The sequence below is a fragment of the Triturus cristatus genome, chromosome 5_1, assembly GCF_964204655.1.
Source record: "Triturus cristatus chromosome 5_1, aTriCri1.1, whole genome shotgun sequence".
NCBI lineage: Eukaryota > Metazoa > Chordata > Amphibia > Caudata > Salamandridae > Triturus > Triturus cristatus.
Genome location: NC_140587.1, coordinates 14,604,731 through 14,628,240, shown reverse-complemented (window position 1 = coordinate 14,628,240; position 23,510 = coordinate 14,604,731).

Sequence of the window (23,510 nt, the reverse complement as noted above, 5' to 3'; positions counted from 1 at the left end):
CTCGTGGCTGAAGAGTCAAGACACCCGTGATCACCTGAAATCACCCGACGACTGTGGGCATCCATCTTACTGAGCCCGGGTCACTGGCAAGTGACTTTCAACACTGTCTCCTCTGCTTTCAGGTCTTCTTTCTTCTGAATCCATCCTTGGATATCACCGGACACTTCTTCTGTCTTCACCAGCAGCAAGTCTTCTTTGGCTCCCATTGAAAACGACGTTGCGACCCGACACCAAAAGACAACTATGCACCCGGCTTCCCTGGGTGAGGTAACTCGTGCACTCTGGTGCTCCTGTGTGTGTTGAACTACTTACCCTGTAAGTGACTTGATGGTAGACTCTCCTGAAATATCCTAAAACATTTAAAATTCCAACCACAACTTGCTCCATTGTAGTTTATTGGGATCCGCGGCTGTGTTCTCACACTGCATGCGTCTCCCGTGGGTCCTTTACTTACCTGCCTTGGGTGGATTAGTGAGGCCCCAGCGCTTCTGAAGACCTTAGGCCTTCTCCCTTCTTAAGTTGTTCTTCTTATACCTCTTTTTTAATATATGGTCTGGTACGCCCCTAGGCCCCCAGCCATATAAGTGCTTAATTTGTTGTGAAACATTAATTTGTGCATATGTTCCTAACTTCTAATCTCATAAAGAGATTAGTAGAGTGTGTCTAGAAATAAATACATATATATTTTATATATACACCTGTGTGGTCTCCTTTCATTTGGTAATTCAAGAGATTATAAGGAAAAACAAGCTGCTTTACATTCCTCAGAGACTTAGCCTGAAGACTGCTCTCCACAGCTACCACGAGGATAGCTTTTCTTTAAAAGGTTGTCTTAAAACCTACCTACCATAAGAGTCGAATTGGACTGGTGCAAGGTGGCCACTATAACTAGTGACCAGCATATGCCAGGCCAACTTCTCACACTTTGGCATTCAAGGACACAGGAGCAAGTGTCAATATGGTGACAAAAGATCTTGTGGATCCTGGGCAGATTATACTTGATGAAATGTACCAAGTGACCAATGCTAGCAATGTCAGAACAGACCATTCTCTGGCAGTTGTTAACTTCTCCTGGGGAGGGGTAACTGGCCTTAAGAAGGTTGTGGTGAGTGCAGACCTCCCAGTCGAATGCTTGCTTGGCAATGATCTAGAGACTTCAGCTTGGGCAGAAGTAGAGCTCAGGACTCATGCAGAAATGCTGGGCATCCCTGCAGATGTGTTTGCTGTAACCAGGTCACTGGTCAAAATGTCTAAAACTGAACAGGCATTGGATTATGAAACAATGGACCAAGTGCCATCCAACAAGAGGAGCAGAAGGGTTAAGGCAGAGCCTTCCCCCCTGACTCAGAAGGAGGATCAGTCTCTTGAGGGAGATGATCACAGTCCCGAAGAAGGAACTGTCCCAGAGGAGCTTGAGCCTGATCAGGTTGAGTTTTTGGGGGCAGGGGGCCCTTCCAGGGTAGATCCGAGCCAGGATCAGCAGAGCTGCCCCTCTCTTGAACCCCTCAGACAGCAAGCTGCTGCTGAGGCTGCTGGGAATGCTAGTGGTCCCCATAAGGTGTATTGGGATGATGGACTCCTGTACTCAGAGTATAGAGACCCCAAGCCTGGTGCCACCAGGAGGTTGGTTATGCCTCTGAAGTTCAGGGGCTTCCTACTGACCCTAGCCCATGAAATCCCTTTAGCAGGTCCCCTGGGGCAGAATAAGACTTGGGACAGAATTGTTCCTCACTTTCACTGGCCTCACATGTCTGAAGACACAAAGGAGTTGTGTCACTTCTGTGTAACCTGCCAAGCCAGTGGCAAAGCAGGTGGCACTACAAAGGCTCCCCTGATACCACTACCTGTGGTGGGGGTGCCCTGTGAAAGGGTGGGGATTGAAATTGTGGGTCACATGGATCCCCAAACAGCATCTGGGCTCAGATTTATCCTGGTGGTAGTGGATCATGCTACCAGGAACCCAGAAGCTATTCCCCTTCGGACCACCACAGCACCTGTGGTGGCAAGAGCCCTGTTGGGAATTTTGTCAAGAGTGGGTTTCCCTAAGGAGGTAGTATCAGACAGAGGAACAAACTGTATGTCTGGGTATTTAAGAGCAATGTGGAAGGAATGTGGTGTGACTTACAAGTTCACCACTCCCTATCACCCACAATGCAATGGTTTGGTTGAAAGGTTCAACAAAACCTTAAAGGGCATGATTAAATGGCTCCCAGAAAAGCTTAGGCGAAGATGGGACATTCTCTTGCCCTGCCTTTTGATTGCATACAGGAAGGTGCCACAAAAGGGGTTTGGCTTCGGCCCCTTTGAACTTTTGTTTGGTCACCCTGTCAGGGGTCCATTGTGTTTGGTGAAGGAAGGATGGGAGTTACCTCTTAAGCCCCCAAAGCAAGACATAGTGGACTATGTACTTGGTCTCTGCTCCAGGATGGCTGAGTACATGAAAAAGGCTACTAAAAACCTTGAGGCTAGCCAGGAACTGCAAAAAGCCTGGCATGACCAAAAGGCTGTACTGACTGTTTATCAGTCAGGGCAGAAAGTGTGGGTGTTGTAGCCTGTGGCCCCAGCAGCTCTTCAAGACAAATGGATTGGACCCCACATAATTGTTGAACAGAAGGTAGAGGTTACTTACTTTGTAGACCTAGGAACTCCCAGGAGTCCCCACAGGGTTCTCCATATCAACAGGCTAAAGCCATATGTAGACAGGGCTGACATGGGCTTGTTCATGGCTACTGATGAGGACCAGGAGGAAGAGAGTGACCCACTCCCTGACCTCCTCTCACAGAACCCTGATGATGGGTCAGTTGATGGTGTGGCCTTGGCAGGCAGCCTCACTGCCCAGCAGCAAACTGATTGCAGACAGGTTCTCAATCAGTTCAGAAACATGTTTTCTCTGACTCCAAGTCAGACTACCTGGAGCACTCATGAAGAGGACACAGGGGACAGTCTGCCTATTAAAAATAAGATTTATAGGCAATCTGACCATGTCAGAGACTGTATCAGGACAGAAGTCCAGAAAATGTTGGATTTGGGAGTTATTGAACCCTCAGATAGCCATTGGGCTAGTCCAGTGGTCCTTGAGCCAAATCCTCACACCAGTGGTGGGAAAAGAGAGATGAGGTTGTGTGTACCCTTTGTTCACAAAAAAGCAAAAGAAAATGATGCCCATGTATTGTTTTTCTGCCCTGTTTACAAAAAGCCAAGAGTCCGATGGATTAAACCCCTGTGTATAAATATGGGGTTTAGGTTTTTCAAAGAGGCAGAACGTACACTCAAAGCAAATACTTCACAATTAATAGTTTTCAGCTTAAGTAGATTCCTATTTAATGTATATCTCATAAGGAATCAGAAAGGATGTAAGCTATAATATTTAAAGGCTGGTTAGATAACCTTCTTGCTTGGTCAGACACTATGAATCTCATTCCTTTCCCCTTTTAAAATGTATTATAATAATCTTTTAAAACATTATCTGGCTTTTAATTAATTTATATGTTTTTAGCATAGCTGTGATAGAATTTAATGTGATTGATCTCCATCTTTATTGCCTGGAATTTGGACTGTGTATTATATATGTTCTTTTAAAATCTATGTATGTTGCTTTTATGACAAAATAAGTCGAAATAAAGCTGAAATTGAATTGAATTGAACTGCTCCCATTCTACAGAGTCCTGATCATTCCAAGAAGTTCATTGTCCAAAACAGATGCATCTGAATTGGGGGTAGGGGCTGTTCTGTAACAATTGAATGATGAAGGTCAGGATCAGCCAGTAGCTTTCATAAGCAGAAAGTTGACCCCTAGAGAGAAACGTTGGTCAGCCATTGAGAGGGAGGCCTTTGCTGTAGTTTGGGCTCTGAAGAAGTTGAGGCCATACTTGTTTGGTACTCACTTCCTTGTTCAGACAGACCATAAGCCCCTCTTATGGCTAAAACAAATAAAGGGTGAAAACCCCAAACTGCTCAGGTGGTCCATTTCCCTACAGTGGATGGACTTTATAGTGGAACATAGACCTGGGAGTAACCATGCCAATGCAGATGGACTCTCTAGGTATTTCCACTTACAACATGAAGACTCAACTGGTCAAGGTTAGTTTAATGTCCCTGTGTTTGGGGGGGGGTTGTGTTGGAGAGTAGGATCGGCTTCACATGGGTACCCCCACTTTTTGCTGGTGTTTCACTGTTTTTCGACCTTAGTCTGGCCGTGGCCCTGCTAATCAGGACCCCAGTCTAGCTGCTTCCTCTCTAAAATGGTTTCCCTGTACATTAGGTCCATCTCTAATCGGATTCTGGAGTGACTTATAAACCCTAGTATATGGTATACTATGTACCTAGGACATAGGTACCTCAGAGGCCTACCAGGGGCTGAAGCATGTACTATGCCACCCCTGGGAAGCACTCCAAAATGACACCACAGGTCTGCTACTGCAGCCTGGGTAAGGAGGTGCATACACCCCTTACTGTGGTATAGGCTACCTATATCATTACCATTACACACACATATAAAACCTATAAGTCACTCCTATGACTGGCCTTAACAATCCTGAAGGCAGAGTGCTTGGTTTTTATGTGAGAGGGTGCCCCTGCATGAGCAGAGCCCCTCTGCAGCATTCGGAGTACCTCCTCTGATGCTGTTTGTGGTGCAGCCTGACCATATACTCTTAAGTGCATTATAACCTCGCAGTAAATGCTAACTTTGGACTGGCTGCACGGAAACATGTCCTGTTTGGTGTCAAACGCTTTGTAATACTACGCCCCTGCCAGTTCTGGCAGCGGGGGTAGCATTCCACCCTTCTAGAGGGAGAGACATGTTCACACTTGTCTACCCAGTTAAGACTTTCTAAAGCCCTGGCATCACAAAATGGATACAAAGAATCAAGGGGGAGTGGACCACTTGTCCTGTGTAGCCAGGATCTTTTTTGTTCTTGGTTCTGTCATAAAAGAACACTCATAACTATACACAAGTACGAAGGCGGTATAAACTGGGTCACCGCTTATGTGTATTGGTACAGCATCATCATCGGGTCTTTTTGTATGTATGCTGACCTCCGCCGGGAGGAAGACCAACTGGTTGTACAGTAGCGACCAGACATAAAAATGAGGGAGGATATGCAAAAAGGTTAAATCAAGTGAAGTTAAAATTCTCTAAATCATTTTTTCTGCTGTGACTTTATTCTGAGAATATTGACAAGAGAAAGGTAAAAATACGAATGAAGACCGAGTTACTGGTCTGTCGTGCTTATCAAATAGCAAGGGTCAACATGTTTCAGCCTTCTGTCAACATCTAAAGGCTTTCGTCAGGACCGATATGAAGGAGGGCGCGTTGTGGCTCCTTGTTTAGTGAGAATTATTCACTAATCTAAATTCATGTGGTCAGATCCATGGTATCTGTACCTAGTTGAAAACGGAAAAAACAGTTGCTTGTGGATACATATATTAATGGATCTACCTCTCATGGTGCTACCGTTATTTTCAAGAAAGTGAGGTTAATGGCTTAGTGAATTATTAAGTCAATTTGGGGTCAAGGGCACAAGATGAGCGTGGCTACGAGAATAGAGGGAATTCAATTTAACAAATAGATCGTTTTGTCATGTGGGCGATATTTGTGCAAAATCATACAGTTGTCATTGGTTAAAGCGTCAAGGAGATCGCTATACTGTGTGATTAGTCATGCGTGTGATAAGAGTTTGAGGGGTTGTATAAGCGTTGTATATTTGTAGTGCAATAGGTGAGATCGAAAATGGGTGTGATCGATTTTACCTTTGTTTTAACTCGTATCGCTTACGTAGTGTAGTGCAGATGGTGATTCGTTATGCCAATAGTTCACCATAATGTTGCCTCGCCTAAACAGGTTTATGCATTTCAGCGAGGTCAGACATCACAAATTATTCATAACACAACTTTACCTCGTGAAAACGAATTTTGTTCTCTCGGAGGTACCGAGAGGTACGAGAGGAACTGTCTTTCTAAAAAAGTTGGAAAGAAGAGGTAAAGAGGATTAGAGGCGTCTTATTTCAATGTAGCGCGTTGTTCCACTCTCGGCGGTCATCCGTGCTTACCGGTTCCGTCACGTTTACATAGGGAATGGTCGTAGAGGTAGTAAAAAGACTTGATAGTCGGCGATGGCTGGCAAAATGAGTTGGGAAGTACAAGTTATGGCATCATGTTGTATATATTTAGTGTAAGATTGTAACCACTTTGAAAAGGCAAATAGTGAATAGTTATTAATATCACTGACCACCAGGATGAATAATCTCGTGTGTTGGGGGGAATCTTTTTGGAGTTACAAGATCTCAATTTTCTGCTCAGAGTTTATCAAAATTCGAAGAGTTAAGCCAGTGTGTGCCAGGGGATATTATCATTCAGGCCTCGTTTGTCTGTGCCCAAGCGGTAAACCCAGCGCTGTTCTTTTTCGAAAAGGACACGGTCAGCATTACTGTTTACTGTTCGAAGACTTTCCAAAACGACCCATTTGAGATCGTTGACGTCGTGATTGTGCTCTATGTAATGCCTGCTCATTTTGGTAGTCAGTCTTTTGCAGTTCACATTACTTTTGTGTTCAATGATCCTTTGTTTTATTTTGCGGCAGGTCATTCCAATTACCTGAGATCACATGGGCAAGTAATCATGTAAACTACATGCGTGGTATTGCAATTGGTGTGTTGACGTAGCGTCCAGGTTAAGTTGGGGAGAAGTTGAATGGTTTTTGTGATTTTCGTTAAGTTACACACTGAGCATGTGCCGCAGGGATAATGTCCTGTGATTGGTTCTAGATTCCAAGCTGCTGTGATTGTCTCTCTTGTGCTCTTAGGAGATGGTCTTGTGTGCACCAGAAAATCTTTGATATTTCTCGTTCTTTTGTTTGCAAACCTGGGTTTCGGCCATTGCAAAGCATCTGAGGTTAAAATCCTCCAGTTTCTGTTGACAATTTTTTTCACTGTGTTGGTTATTGTGTTGTAAGTAGTGACACAGGTCAGGAGGTCTTCTGGTTCATCTCGTGTGATCATTTGCAGGAGGTTTTCTCTTGGCTGATTGCCTGCTCTTTTTTGGCATTTGTTGATTGCTCTTATTGGGTAATCTCTTCTTACAAGTTTCTCTCCCAGTTCTTTAGCTTGTATTTTGTAATCTCTGAGATCACTGCAATTTCTCTTTAGTCTGAGAAACTGGCTATAAGGTAAGTTATCTCTCAGGGGACGGGGATGGAAACTCTGGTAGGATAGTAGGCTGTTTTTTGCTGTGGGTTTATGGTAAGTTTTTGTGTGGAGGCTGTTGTTCTCCGAGTAGATGGTGACGTCAAGGAAATCGAGTAGTTTTTTGTCTGATGTACAGGTAAATTTCAGGCATTCGTCTCTGGAGTTGATCCAATTTAGGAATCCTAGTAGGATTTCTCCAGTGTCTTCCCAGATCATGATGACATCATCTATGTAGCGTTTCCAGAACTTTACCCGTGTGATGTAAGGATTAATGGGATTCTGTATGTACTGTTCTTCGAAATCACTCACGTATAGACCCGCTACACTAGGAGCAAATGTGCTTCCCATGGATGTACCGTGGCGCTGTCTGTAAAGGGTGCCATTATACTCAAAATAATTTTCCGTGAGGGCTAGTCTGCAGCATTCCAACACGAAGTGTCTTGGTGTAGAATGATTCCAAGTGTCTGAGAACAAGATGTTTTCTAAGGTGTTCAGTGTCTTCTGTTGTGGGAGGCTGGTGTAAAGGCTCTCTACATCCAGTCCTACCAGAAGCATAGTATTCTCATTATAGGTTTGGTTGCTCAGTTGGTTCAGAAGATCTCGGGTGTCTTTCAAGTAGGTAGGTGTTGATTGTACTAAGGGTTTGAGAAACTGGTCAGCAAACTGTGATAATGGTTCTAGTACTGAACCAATACCTGAGACGATTGGTCGTCCTGGTGGCGGGACTCTGTTTTTATGAGTCTTAGGTAGAGAGTAGAAATAGGGTACTTTAGGGGACTTGGTTCTAAGAAAGTCTGCCTCGTGTTTAGATATCCACTGGTTAATCTGTGCTTCCTCTACCATTAAATCTATGGTTCTTTGTAACCTTTTAGTTGGGTCGCTGACAATTTTTTCATAAAATTTCTTGTCAGACAGTAGGTCCAAACACTGTGTGTCGTATCCTTGTTTGTCGAGGAGGACAATACCTCCTCCCTTGTCGGCTGGTTTGACAATTATGTTCTCATTCCTGCTCAATTCTTCCATGGCTTGTTTCTCTTGCCTCGTGATGTTGATGTATGGTTTATTCGACGAGGGTTTGATGTTATCCACTTCTCTAAGGATAGCTTGTTCAAAGGCTAGTACTTCCACTGGAACCAGGTGATTGGGTGGACAAAAGGTTGATTTTGGTCTCAGGTTGGTGTCACTTCTCGGGGTCTCATTTTCTTTATCTTTGAAGAAAGCTTTGAGTTTGATTTTTCTGCAGAACTCTGATAGTTCGCATTTTACTTTGAAGATATCCAATGGGGGAGTAGGGACAAAACCTAATCCTTTGTTAAGTATTCTCTCTTGGTCTTCCGTGAGTGTTGTATTTGTGAGGTTTATCACCAATGACTCGCGTTGCTGGGGCCTGGTTGTTCTTTGGACATACTGCGGGTATGTACTTGCCTCTCTTGTTCGCTCCAAGTTAGTCCTTTCCTTCTCCCTCTTTGGGTGTATTGGCCTCTCCCTAAAAAAGGAGATGGTTGGGTATTCATCATGGGGCCCATCGTGTGTGGTCCTTGGAGATACGGGTTCATCCAACCTTGGAAATTAGGTATGTACCGTTGAAAAAGTTGTTGTGATTGGTCATAGAAACGTGGCATGGACCAGTTGTTCCCTCGTCGTCGTTGGTTTCGTCTGTGTTGTCCTCTTCCTCGTCTGGGACTAATGCCGTCGTCACTACTCCAGTCAGAGTTGTTACTGGATGTCTCTCCTGTAGAGTCATCATCATATTGATCTGGTATGGTGTAATCTTCCCTGGCATAGGGGTGCATCTTTTCAATTGAGAATTTCTTGAGATCCTTACTCAGTTTTTGTATCTTATTTTGGGTAATGTACTCCTTTGTTTCGTTCATTTCCCTGTTTATCTCCTCTAGTCTTTTTTTATACACTGAGATCTGGACTGTCGTTTTGAGTTTGGCTTCGCTCGTTTGGATTTTAATTGTCAATGCTTCTACCAGTCTGGTAGCTGTTTTAAATATAAGCACTAGATAATCTCTTGTACATTTCCACGATATAGAGGACCAGTCTTTCCTGAAAATCATGTCTTTCAGGAAAATGCGTGGGGCATTCTGTATCCATAGTCCCTTGGGGGCCGCATTTGCGCGGAGGTACTCCTTCATGATAATGCCGTGTATGGCGGTTCGTACCTGGTCTTTCTTCATCTCGGTAAGGTCGTCCCATTCATTCGTCTGTGTTAGTGTTTGTGCTAGGTCTTTATCTTGTAGTAAAGATGACTCACTGAGAATCGCATTCACCTCTTCTTCAGAATAGCTCAAACCCTGGTTCTCGGCCATTTTCTCAAATATAGTATCGATAGCTCGTTCCTCAATATGAAAACCACTTTTAGTGGTTGAAAGGATACCAGGGACTTTACCACAGTTCCGGTGGTCACTCTGGTTTTGCGATTTCCCACAGCTGTGCGCTGCTTAATTACGAAATAATCAATGGGGAGGGAAGGAGAAGCTGTGGTCCATTCGGCTTCCTTTTATTAATGCAAAGAATCAAAGAAGAGTGGACCACTTGTCCTGTGTAGCCAGGGTCTTTTTTGTTCTTGGTTCCGTCATAAAAGAACCCTCATAACTATACACAAGTACGAAGGCGGTATAAACTGGGTCACCGCTTATGTGTATTGGTACAGCATCATCATCGGGTCTTTTTGTATGTATGCTGACCTCCGCCGGGAGGAAGACCAACTGGTTGTACAGTAGCGTCCAGACATAAAAATGAGGGAGGATATGCAAAAATGTTAAATCAAGTGAAGTTAAAATTCTCTAAATCATTTTTTCTGCTGTGACTTTATTCTGAGAATATTGACAAGAGAAAGGTAAAAATATTCAAGTACGAATGAAGACCGAGTTACTGGTCTGTCGTGCTTATCAAATAGTAAGGGTCAACATGTTTCAGCCTTCTGTCAACATCTAAAGGCTTTCGTCAGGACCGATATGAAGGAGGGCGCGTTGTGGCTCCTTGTTTAGTGAGAATTATACACTAATCTAAATTCATGTGGTCAGATCCATGGTATCTGTACCTAGTTGAAAACGGAAAAAACAGTTGCTTGTGGATACATATATTAATGGATCTACCTCTCATGGTGCTACCGTTATTTTCAAGAAAGTGAGGTTAATGGCTTAGTGAATTATTAAGTCAATTTGGGGTCAAGGGCACGAGATGAGCGTGGCTACGAGAATAGAGGGAATTCAATTTAACAAATAGATCGTTTGGTCATGTGGGCGAAATTTGTGCAAAATCATACAGTTGTCATTGGTTAAAGCGTCAAGGAGATCGCTATACTGTGTGATTAGTCATGCGTGTGATAAGAGTTCGAGGGGTTGTATAAGCGTTGTATATTTGTAGTGCACTAGGTGAGATCGAAAATGGGTGTGATCGATTATAGCTTTGTTTTAACTCGTATCGCTTACGTAGTGTAGTGCAGATGGTGATTCGTTATGCCAATAGTTCAACATAATGTTGCCTCGCCTAAACAGGTTTATGCATTTCAGCGAGGTCAGACATCACAAATTATTCATAACACAACTTTACCTCGTGAAAACGAATTTTGTTCTCTTGGAGGTACCGAGAGGTACGAGAGGAACTGTCTTTCTAAAAAAGTTGGAAAGAAGAGGTAAAGAGGATTAGAGGCGTCTTACTTCAATGTAGCGCGTTGTTCCACTCTCGGCGGCCATCCGTGCTTACCGGTTCCGTCACGTTCGAGGACTGGTGCTGGCTCTGCCTGTCGTACCTCCGATGACGCGGGACTAATCGGTGAACCCGTTTACATAGGGAATGGTCGTAGAGGTAGTAAAAAGACTTGATAGTCGGCGATGGTTGGCAAAATGAGTTGGGAAGTACAAGTAATGGCATCATGTTGTATATATTTAGTGTAAGATTGTAACCACTTTGAAAAGGCAAATAGTGAATAGTTATTAATATCACTGACCACCAGGATGAATAATCTCGTGTGTTGGGGGGAATCTTTTCGGAGTTACAAGATCTCAATTTTCTGCTCAGAGTTTATCAAAATTCGAAGAGTTAAGCCAGTGTGTGCCAGGGGATATTATCATTCAGGCCTCGTTTGTCTGTGCCCAAGCGGTAAACCCAGCGCTGTTCTTTTTCGAAAAGGACACGGTCAGCATTACTGTTTACTGTTCGAAGACTTTCCAAAACGACCCATTTGAGATCGTTGACGTCGTGATTGTGGTCTATGTAATGCCTGCTCATTTTGGTAGTCAGTCTTTTGCAGTTCACATTACTTTTGTGTTCAATGATCCTTTGTTTTATTTTGCGGCAGGACATTCCAATGTACCTGAGATCACATGGGCAAGTAATCATGTAAACTACATGCGTGGTATTGCAATTGGTGTGTTGACGTAGCGTCCAGGTTAAGTTGGGGAGAAGTTGAATGGTTTTTGTGATTTTCGTTAAGTTACACACTGAGCATGTGCCGCAGGGATAATGTCCTGTGATTGGTTCTAGATTCCAAGCTGCTGTGATTGTCTCTCTTGTGCTCTTAGGAGATGGTCTTGTGTGCACCAGAAAATCTTTGATATTTCTCGTTCTTTTGTTTGCAAACCTGGGTTTCGGCCATTGCAAAGCATCTGAGGTTAAAATCCTCCAGTTTCTGTTGACAATTTTTTTCACTGTGTTGGTTATTGTGTTGTAAGTAGTGACACAGGTCAGGAGGTCTTCTGGTTCATCTCGTGTGATCATTTGCAGGAGGTTTTCTCTTGGCTGATTGCGTGCTCTTTTTTGGCATTTGTTGATTGCTCTTATTGGGTAATCTCTTCTTACAAGTTTCTCTCCCAGTTCTTTAGCTTGTATTTTGTAATCTCTGAGATCACTGCAATTTCTCTTTAGTCTGAGAAACTGGCTATAAGGTAAGTTATCTCTCAGGGGACGGGGATGGAAACTCTGGTAGGATAGTAGGCTGTTTTTTGCTGTGGGTTTATGGTAAGTTTTTGTGTGGAGGCTGTTGTTCTCCGAGTAGATGGTGACGTCAAGGAAATCGAGTCGTTTTTTGTCTGATGTACAGGTAAATTTCAGGCATTCGTCTCTGGAGTTGATCCAATTTAGGAATCCTAGTAGGATTTCTCCAGTGTCTTCCCAGATCATGATGACATCATCTATGTAGCGTTTCCAGAACTTTACCCGTGTGATGTAAGGATTAATGGGATTCTGTATGTACTGTTCTTCGAAATCACTCACGTATAGACCCGCTACACTAGGAGCAAATGTGCTTCCCATGGATGTACCGTGGCGCTGTCTGTAAAGGGTGCCATTATACTCAAAATAATTTTCCGTGAGGGCTAGTCTGCAGCATTCCAACACGAAGTGTCTTGGTGTAGAATGACTCCAAGTGTCTGAGAACAAGATGTTTTCTAAGGTGTTCAGTGTCTTCTGTTGTGGGAGGCTGGTGTAAAGGCTCTCTACATCCAGTCCTACCAGAAGCATAGTATTCTCATTATAGGTTTGGTTGCTCAGTTGGTTCAGAAGATCTCGGGTGTCTTTCAAGTAGGTAGGTGTTGATTGTACTAAGGGTTTGAGAAACTGGTCAGCAAACTGTGATAATGGTTCTAGTACTGAACCAATACCTGAGACGATTGGTCGTCCTGGTGGCGGGACTCTGTTTTTATGAGTCTTAGGTAGAGAGTAGAAATAGGGTACTTTAGGGGACTTGGTTCTAAGAAAGTCTGCCTCGTGTTTAGATATCCACTGGTTAATCTGTGCTTCCTCTACCATTAAATCTATGGTTCTTTGTAACCTTTTAGTTGGGTCGCTGACAATTTTTTCATAAAATTTCTTGTCAGACAGTAGGTCCAAACACTGTGTGTCGTATCCTTGTTTGTCGAGGAGGACAATACCTCCTCCCTTGTCGGCTCGTTTGACAATTATGTTCTCATTCCTGCTCAATTCTTCCATGGCTTGTTTCTCTTGCCTCGTGATGTTGATGTATGGTTTATTCGACGAGGGTTTGATGTTATCCACTTCTCTAAGGATAGCTTGTTCAAAGGCTAGTACTTCCACTGGAACCAGGTGATTGGGTGGACAAAAGGTTGATTTTGGTCTCAGGTTGGTGTCACTTCTCGGGGTCTCATTTTCTTTATCTTTGAAGAAAGCTTTGAGTTTGATTTTTCTGCAGAACTCTGATAGTTCGCATTTTACTTTGAAGATATCCAATGGGGGAGTAGGGACAAAACCTAATCCTTTGTTAAGTATTCTCTCTTGGTCTTCCGTGAGTGTTGTATTTGTGAGGTTTATCACCAGTGACTCGCGTTGCTGGGGCCTGGTTGTTCTTTGGACATACTGCGGGTATGTACTTGCCTCTCTTGTTCGCTCCAAGTTACTCCTTTCCTTCTCCCTCTTTGGGTGTATTGGCCTCTCCCTAAAAAAGGAGATGGTTGGGTATTCATCATGGGGCCCATCGTGTGTGGTCCTTGGAGATACGGGTTCATCCAACCTTGGAAATTAGGTATGTACCGTTGAAAAAGTTGTTGTGATTGGTCATAGAAACGTGGCATGGACCAGTTGTTCCCTCGTCGTCGTTGGTATCGTCTGTGTTGTCCTCTTCCTCGTCTGGGACTAATGCCGTCGTCACTACTCCAGTCAGAGTTGTTACTGGATGTCTCTCCTGTAGAGTCATCATCATATTGATCTGGTATGGTGTAATCTTCCCTGGCATAGGGGTGCATCTTTTCAATTGAGAATTTCTTGAGATCCTTACTCAGTTTTTGTATCTTATTTTGGGTAATGTACTCCTTTGTTTCGTTCATTTCCCTGTTTATCTCCTCTAGTCTTTTTTTATACACTGAGATCTGGACTGTCTTTTTGAGTTTGGCTTCGCTCGTTTGGATTTTAATTGTCAATGCTTCTACCAGTCTGGTAGCTGTTTTAAATATAAGCACTAGATAATCTCTTGTACATTTCCACGATATAGAGGACCAGTCTTTCCTGAAAATCATGTCTTTCAGGAAAATGCGTGGGGCATTCTGTATCCATAGTCCCTTGGGGGCCGCATTTGCGCGGAGGTACTCCTTCATGATAATGCCGTGTATGGCGGTTCGTACCTGGTCTTTCTTCATCTCGGTAAGGTCGTCCCATTCATTCGTCTGTGTTAGTGTTTGTGCTAGGTCTTTATCTTGTAGTAAAGATGACTCACTGAGAATCGCATTCACCTCTTCTTCAGAATAGCTCAAACCCTGGTTCTCGGCCATTTTCTCAAATATAGTATCGATAGCTCGTTCCTCAATATGAAAACCACTTTTAGTGGTTGAAAGGATACCAGGGACTCTACCACAGTTCCGGTGGTCACTCTGGTTTTGCGATTTCCCACAGCTGTGCGCTGCTTAATTACGAAATAATCAATGGGGAGGGAAGGAGAAGCTGTGGTCCATTCGGCTTCCTTTTATTAATGCAAAGAATCAAAGAAGAGTGGACCACTTGTCCTGTGTAGCCAGGGTCTTTTTTGTTCTTGGTTCCGTCATAAAAGAACCCTCATAACTATACACAAGTACGAAGGCGGTATAAACTGGGTCACCGCTTATGTGTATTGGTACAGCATCATCATCGGGTCTTTTTGTATGTATGCTGACCTCCGCCGAGAGGAAGACCAACTGGTTGTACAGTAGCGTCCAGACATAAAAATGAGGGAGGATATGCAAAAATGTTAAATCAAGTGAAGTTAAAAATCTCTAAATCATTTTTTCTGCTGTGACTTTATTCTGAGAATATTGACAAGAGAAAGGTAAAAATATTCAAGTACGAATGAAGACCGAGTTACTGGTCTGTCGTGCTTATCAAATAGTAAGGGTCAACATGTTTCAGCCTTCTGTCAACATCTAAAGGCTTTCGTCAGGACCGATATGAAGGAGGGCGCGTTGTGGCTCCTTGTTTAGTGAGAATTATACACTAATCTAAATTCATGTGGTCAGATCCATGGTATCTGTACCTAGTTGAAAACGGAAAAAACAGTTGCTTGTGGATACATATATTAATGGATCTACCTCTCATGGTGCTACCGTTATTTTCAAGAAAGTGAGGTTAATGGCTTAGTGAATTATTAAGTCAATTTGGGGTCAAGGGCACGAGATGAGCGTGGCTACGAGAATAGAGGGAATTCAATTTAACAAATAGATCATTTGGTCATGTGGGCGATATTTGTGCAAAATCATACAGTTGTCATTGGTTAAAGCGTCAAGGAGATCGCTATACTGTGTGATTAGTCATGCGTGTGATAAGAGTTCGAGGGGTTGTATAAGCGTTGTATATTTGTAGTGCACTAGGTGAGATCGAAAATGGGTGTGATCGATTATAGCTTTGTTTTAACTCGTATCGCTTACGTAGTGTAGTGCAGATGGTGATTCGTTATGCCAATAGTTCAACATAATGTTGCCTCGCCTAAACAGGTTTATGCATTTCAGCGAGGTCAGACATCACAAATTATTCATAACACAACTTTACCTCGTGAAAACGAATTTTGTTCTCTTGGAGGTACCGAGAGGTACGAGAGGAACTGTCTTTCTAAAAAAGTTGGAAAGAAGAGGTAAAGAGGATTAGAGGCGTCTTACTTCAATGTAGCGCGTTGTTCCACTCTCGGCGGCCATCCGTGCTTACCGGTTCCGTCACGTTCGAGGACTGGTGCTGGCTCTGCCTGTCGTACCTCCGATGACGCGGGACTAATCGGTGAACCCGTTTACATAGGGAATGGTCGTAGAGGTAGTAAAAAGACTTGATAGTCGGCGATGGTTGGCAAAATGAGTTGGGAAGTACAAGTAATGGCATCATGTTGTATATATTTAGTGTAAGATTGTAACCACTTTGAAAAGGCAAATAGTGAATAGTTATTAATATCACTGACCACCAGGATGAATAATCTCGTGTGTTGGGGGGAATCTTTTCGGAGTTACAAGATCTCAATTTTCTGCTCAGAGTTTATCAAAATTCGAAGAGTTAAGCCAGTGTGTGCCAGGGGATATTATCATTCAGGCCTCGTTTGTCTGTGCCCAAGCGGTAAACCCAGCGCTGTTCTTTTTCGAAAAGGACACGGTCAGCATTACTGTTTACTGTTCGAAGACTTTCCAAAACGACCCATTTGAGATCGTTGACGTCGTGATTGTGCTCTATGTAATGCCTGCTCATTTTGGTAGTCAGTCTTTTGCAGTTCACATTACTTTTGTGTTCAATGATCCTTTGTTTTATTTTGCGGCAGGTCATTCCAATGTACCTGAGATCACATGGGCAAGTAATCATGTAAACTACATGCGTGGTATTGCAATTGGTGTGTTGACGTAGCGTCCAGGTTAAGTTGGGGAGAAGTTGAATGGTTTTTGTGATTTTCGTTAAGTTACACACTGAGCATGTGCCGCAGGGATAATGTCCTGTGATTGGTTCTAGATTCCAAGCTGCTGTGATTGTCTCTCTTGTGCTCTTAGGAGATGGTCTTGTGTGCACCAGAAAATCTTTGATATTTCTCGTTCTTTTGTTTGCAAACCTGGGTTTCGGCCATTGCAAAGCATCTGAGGTTAAAATCCTCCCGTTTCTGTTGACAATTTTTTTCACTGTGTTGGTTATTGTGTTGTAAGTAGTGACACAGGTCAGGAGGTCTTCTGGTTCATCTCGTGTGATCATTTGCAGGAGGTTTTCTCTTGGCTGATTGCGTGCTCTTTTTTGGCATTTGTTGATTGCTCTTATTGGGTAATCTCTTCTTACAAGTTTCTCTCCCAGTTCTTTAGCTTGTATTTTGTAATCTCTGAGATCACTGCAATTTCTCTTTGGTCTGAGAAACTGGCTATAAGGTAAGTTATCTCTCAGGGGACGGGGATGGAAACTCTGGTAGGATAGTAGGCTGTTTTTTGCTGTGGGTTTATGGTAAGTTTTTGTGTGGAGGCTGTTGTTCTCCGAGAAGATGGTGACGTCAAGGAAATCGAGTCGTTTTTTGTCTGATGTACAGGTAAAATACAGGCATTCGTCTCTGGAGTTGATCCAATTTAGGAATTCTAGTAGGATTTCTCCAGTGTCTTCCCAGATCATGATGACATCATCTATGTAGCGTTTCCAGAACTTTACCCGTGTGATGTAAGGATTAATGGGATTCTGTATGTACTGTTCTTCGAAATCACTCACGTATAGACCCGCTACACTAGGAGCAAATGTGCTTCCCATGGATGTACCGTGGCACTGTCTGTAAAGGGTGCCATTATACTCAAAATAATTTTCCGTGAGGGCTAGTCTGCAGCATTCCAACACAAAGTGTCTTGGTGTAGAATGATTCCAAGTGTCTGAGAACAAGATGTTTTCTAGGGTGTTCAGTGTCTTCTGTTGTGGGAGGCTGGTGTAAAGGCTCTCTACATCCAGTCCTACCAGAAGCATAGTATTCTCATTATAGGTTTGGTTGCTCAGTTGGTTCAGAAGATCTCGGGTGTCTTTCAAGTAGGTAGGTGTTGATTGTACTAAGGGTTTGTGAAACTGGTCAGCAAACTGTGATAATGGTTCTAGTACTGAAGCAATACCTGAGACGATTGGTCGTCCTGGTGGCGGGACTCTGTTTTTATGAGTCTTAGGTAGAGAGTAGAAATAGGGTACTTTAGGGGACTTGGTTCTACGAATGTCTGCCTCGTGTTTAGATATCCACTGGTTAATCTGTGCTTCCTCTACCATTAAATCTATGGTTCTTTGTAACCTTTTAGTTGGGTCGCTGACAATTTTTTCATAAAATTTCTTGTCAGACAGTAGGTCCAAACACTGTGTGTCGTATCCTTGTTTGTCGAGGAGGACAATACCTCCTCCCTTGTCGCCTGGTTTGACAATTATGATCTCATTCCTGCTCAATTCTTCCATGGCTTGTTTCTCTTGCCTCGTGATGTTGATGTATGGTTTATTCGACAAGGGTTTGATGTTATCCACTTCTCTAAGGATAGCTTGTTCAAAGGCTAGTACTTCCACTGGAACCAGGTGATTGGGTGGACAAAAGGTTGATTTTGGTCTCAGGTTGGTGTCACTTCTCGGGGTCTCATTTTCTTTATCTTTGAAGAAAGCTTTGAGTTTGATTTTTCTGCAGAACTCTGATAGTTCGCATTTTACTTTGAAGATATCCAATGGGGGAGTAGGGACAAAACCTAATCCTTTGTTAAGTATTCTCTCTTGGTCTTCCGTGAGTGTTGTATTTGTGAGGTTTATCACCAGTGACTCGCGTTGCTGGGGCCTGGTTGTTCTTTGGACATACTGCGGGTATGTACTTGCCTCTCTTGTTCGCTCCAAGTTACTCCTTTCCTTCTCCCTCTTTGGGTGTATTGGCCTCTCCCTAAAAAAGGAGATGGTTGGGTATTCATCATGGGGCCCATCGTGTGTGGTCCTTTGAGATACGGGTTCATCCAACCTTGGAAATTAGGTATGTACGGTTGAAAAAGTTGTTGTGATTGGTCATAGAAACGAGGCATGGACCAGTTGTTCCCCTCTTCGTCGTTGGTTTCGTCTGTGTTGTCCTCTTCCTCGTCTGGGACTAATGCCGTCGTCACTACTCCAGTCAGAGTTGTTACTGGATGTTTCTCCTGTAGAGTCATCATCATATTGATCTGGTATGGTGAAATCTTCACTGGCATAGGGGTGCATCTTTTCAATTGAAAATTTCTTGAGATCCTTACTCAGTTTTTGTATCTTATTTTGGGTAATGTACTCCTTTGTTTCGTTCATTTCCCTGTTTATCTCCTCTAGCCTTTTTTTATACACTGAGATCTGGACTGTCGTTTTGAGTTTGGCTTCGCTCGTTTGGATTTTAATTGTCAATGCTTCTACCAGTCTGGTAGCTGTTTTAATTATAAGCACTAGATAATCTCTTGTACATTTCCACGATATAGAGGACCAGTCTTTCCTGAAAATCATGTCTTTCAGGAAAATGCGTGGGGCATTCTGTATCCATAGTCCCTTGGGGGGCGCATTTGCACGGAGGTACTCCTTCATGATAATGCCGTGTATGGCGGTTTGTACCTGGTCTTTCTTCATCTCGGTAAGGTCGTCCCATTCATTCGTCTGTGTTAGTGACTATCAAGTCTTTTTACTACCTCTACGACCATTCCCTATGTAAATGGGTTCACCGATTAGTCCCGCGTCATCGGATGTACGACGGGCAGAGCCAGCACCAGTCCTCGAACGTGACGGAACCGGTAAGCACGGATGGCCGCCGAGAGTGGAACAACGCGCTACATTGAAGTAAGACGCCTCTAATCCTCTTTACCTCTTCTTTCCAACTTTTTTAGAAAGACAGTTCCTCTCGTACCTCTCGGTACCTCCGAGAGAACAAAATTCGTTTTCACGAGGTAAAGTTGTGTTATGAATAATTTGTGATGTCTGACCTCGCTGAAATGCATAAACCTATTTAGGCGAGGCAACATTATGTTGAACTATTGGCATAACGAATCACCCTCTGCACTACACTACGTAAGCGATACGAGTTAAAACAAAGCTACAATCGATCACACCCATTTTCGATCTCACCTAGTGCACTACAAATGTACAACGCTTATACAACCCCTCGAACTCTTATCACACGCATGACTAATCACACAGTATAGCGATCTCCTTGACGCTTTAACCAATGACAACTGTATGATTTTGCACAAATATCGCCCACATGACCAAACGATCTATTTGTTAAATTGAATTCCCTCTATTCTCGTAGCCACGCTCATCTCGTGCCCTTGACCCCAAATTGACTTAATAATTCACTAAGCCATTAATCTCACTTTCTTGAAAATAACGGTAGCACCATGAGGGGTAGATCCATTAATATATGTATCCACAAGCAACTGTTTTTTCTGTTTTCAACTAGGTACAGATACCATGGATCTGACCACATGAATTTAGATTAGTGAATATTTCTCACTAAACAAGGAGCCACAATGCGCCCTCCTTCATATCGGTCCTGACGAAAGCCTTTAGATGTTGACAGAAGGCTGAAACATGTTGACCCTTACTATTTGATAAGCACGACAGACCAGTAACTCGGTCTTCATTCGTACTTGAATATTTTTACCTTTCTCTTGTCAATATTCTCAGAATAAAGTCACAGCAGAAAAAATGATTTAGAGAATTTTAACTTCACTTGATTTAAACTTTTTGCATATCCTCCCTCATTTTATGTCTGGACGCTACTGTACAATCAGTTGGTCTTCCTCCCGGCGGAGGTCAGCATACATACAAAAAGACCCGATGATGATGCTGTACCAATACACATAAGCGGTGACCCAGTTTATACCGCCTTCGTACTTGTGTATAGTTATGAGGGTTCTTTTATGACGGAACCAAGAACAAAAAAGACCCTGGCTACACAGGACAAGTGGTCCACTCCCCCTTGATTCTTTGTATTTACGAAAGGAAGCCGAATGGACCACAGCTTCTCCTTCCCTCCCCATTGATTATTTCGTTCATCACAAAATGGATGCCACTGCCACAGACACAGGTCTGGCCTCCTGCTGCTGCCTGAATCTCCAGCAGGGGAGGCCTGGACAATAGTTTTCCTGTCCCAGGGAGGTGCAACCACCTCTCCAGCAGGCAGATGTGTATTGGGGCTGGGCGGGAGCACTCTCTGGTGCTTTGAAGTCCTGCACTGGGGGCACACTTGGTGTCCCTGTGCATAGTCTAGTTCAAACCGGTTGCAGGGGCTTCCTGCCCCTGCTCTGGCACAAAACTGGACAAAGGAAATGGGTATAACCACCCCTCTTTCCAAACCCTGTCTTAGGTGGGTCCCTAGAGTATGTCCAACTCCCAAACTTAGTATAAGTATGGGAACCCAGTCCTTGAGACTTTAGATTACCCTGGACGAAAATCTGCAACATATATCCTAGACCTTAAACTTTCTATTTCGACTAGAAGACGGAAGAAATCTCCCTTGGGGTCAAGGAGTGACTCCCCTGCTTGGCAGGCACCAAAGAAGCAACTGACCGGTCTGCATCGCTGAAGCTCCTGCCGTACACCAAAGTCTTTGCATCACCAGAAGTGGATTTCCAGACTTCCCCGAGGCTACCCTGAGTCCACAGCAAAGCTGAGGTCCATGGCTATCGTGGGTGACGTGGAACCGTGACCCCTGGACACCGTGATGTTTTGCCGGTACATCCTCTTCCTGGTCTTCCTCGAAGTGGTGCTTTGGGCTCCGAGTTGCCCCAGCCTTGGGCATCTACTGCACCAAAGATCTCTGGCCTCCACTCCATGAGTGACCCTTGGGCCAGTTTCCAGTGCGACTGCTTGAGGCTCCTTCGCAATCACTAGCTTGTTGGCTAGTGGGTCCCCACGAAGGCAACTCCTCTTCTGATTGGGCTTTCCTGGTTCCTCCAGACGTGCCCTGACTTACCCTTGCTGGGTGAGTCCCCCAGGCCTTGCTGGTCTGCACCAAAGTCCTTTCTCTGTTTTCAAGTGACTTGCCATTGCAAAGAGTTGTTGGGACCAATCCAGTCGCTGCCACTGCAGCACTCGACAAACTTCGTGGGGCAGCTAGAATCCAGCTCCTGGTTGTCATCGGCGCCTCCTGGACCTCGTGACTGAAGAGTCAAGACACCCATCAACTCACCTGAAGCACCCGACATCTGTGGGCGTTGGTCTATCGTGCTCTTGGTCACTGGTAAGTGACCCAGACTCTGTCCCCTCTGCTTTCAGTGTCCTTCCATTCTCGATCCAGGATTGGATCGCTTCGGACACTTCTCTTCACGGCAGCAGCACTTCTTGAGCAGCTTCCATTGAAAACGACACCGCGACCCAACACCATTTGACACCTATGCACCCGGCTTCCCTGGGTGAGGTAACTCGAGTACTCCAGTGGTCCCGTGGGTGTTGGCCCTAGACAACTCTAAGTCCAAAAGGGTTTGCTTGTAGTCATCCTCTAAGTGTCCGTAAACTCTTAATTTCCAACCTCGACTTTCCCCATAGAAGTTAACAGCTATTTGCGGCTGTGTTCTCACTCTGCACGCGTCCCCCGTGGGTCCCCTGTGTCAGTACCTTGGGTGGTTCCTTGTGGTCCAAGCACTTCTACAGGCTCTAGGCCTTGTGTCTAGTTCAGTCGTGGTTCTTATACCACTTTCTTGGTATATGGTTTGGTACACCCCTGGGGCCCAAACGGGTATTTGTGCTTTTACTGTTGAATACTGACTTGTAACTTAAGTACTTCGAACTTCAGCCTCATAAAGAGACTAGAGGGGAGTGTTTCATCTTAAATACATATATTTTAAATATATACCTGGTGTGGTTGTCTTTTCATTTGGTCATTCAAGAGATTATAGACTGGTAAAACAGGCTGCTTTACATTCCTTCAAGACATAGCCTGAAGGCTGCTCTCCATAGCTACCACTAGGATAGCTTTCAATAAAGGTTGTCTTTAACCTAACACCTTAAGGGGTTGTTTGGACTGGTACAAGGTGGCCACTTTAATTAGTGGACAGCATATACCAGGCCAACTTCTCACAGAGAGTGTACTGTGTGTGTGCCAGGAAATGCATATTTGAAGAAGAGTGAAGGAAGAAATGTATATTCATAAAAATTGTCATTGAAAAATAACCTGGTAGGTACATCCAGTCCCAGGAGTACCCCAGAACTCCCCTAACCACACCAAGCCCCCAACATGGTTGAGACATTACCCTCCCCCTCCCAGTGAACCCCAACTTGGCAAACGCAAACTTGTGGTGGGAATTATCCCATTAGGGGTACATGGGCTCAGCAAGACATCCCCCAAACCAAGAGGCGGGGTGGCCGTGCGTGACATATGCGAGCAAGATGAGAAGGAAAGATTGAGTGGAGTATAGGAAAGGAAGTGACACAACCATTAATTCAGCTTAGGAACAAAAGAATATAGTCAAAAATAGCAAGAAGAAACCAGGCCTACTCAGAAACAAGCAGGAAGGAATTCAATCACTGTCACTTGTGCGATCCTCTTCAGTGGGCGACTGGCGATTGCGGGAGCTTTTGTAATTGCTTGGCGAAGGTCAGTGCAGCCTTTGGGTCCGTGAAGTAGCGGGGCTTAGTTCCAGAGTCTATGCGCAATTTAGCAGGGTACATGAGTGCATATGAAACGTGGATTTGTTGTAGGATACGCTTGGCTGGGAGAAAGTCTCTGCAGGCAGCCTGCACGGACATAGTGAAATCGGGATAGAAAGATAATGTGTTGCCTTGGTGTCGGACCTCACCGAGCTCTCTCGCCCTGCAGAGTATCGCTTCATGGTTGCGATAATTCAGAAAGTGAGCCACTATCGGCCCCAGCGATCTGTGTGCGCGCTCAACAATGAATAGGTCAGACAGGGCTTCTCTGAACAGATCTCTCAGCAGTGTTTCCAG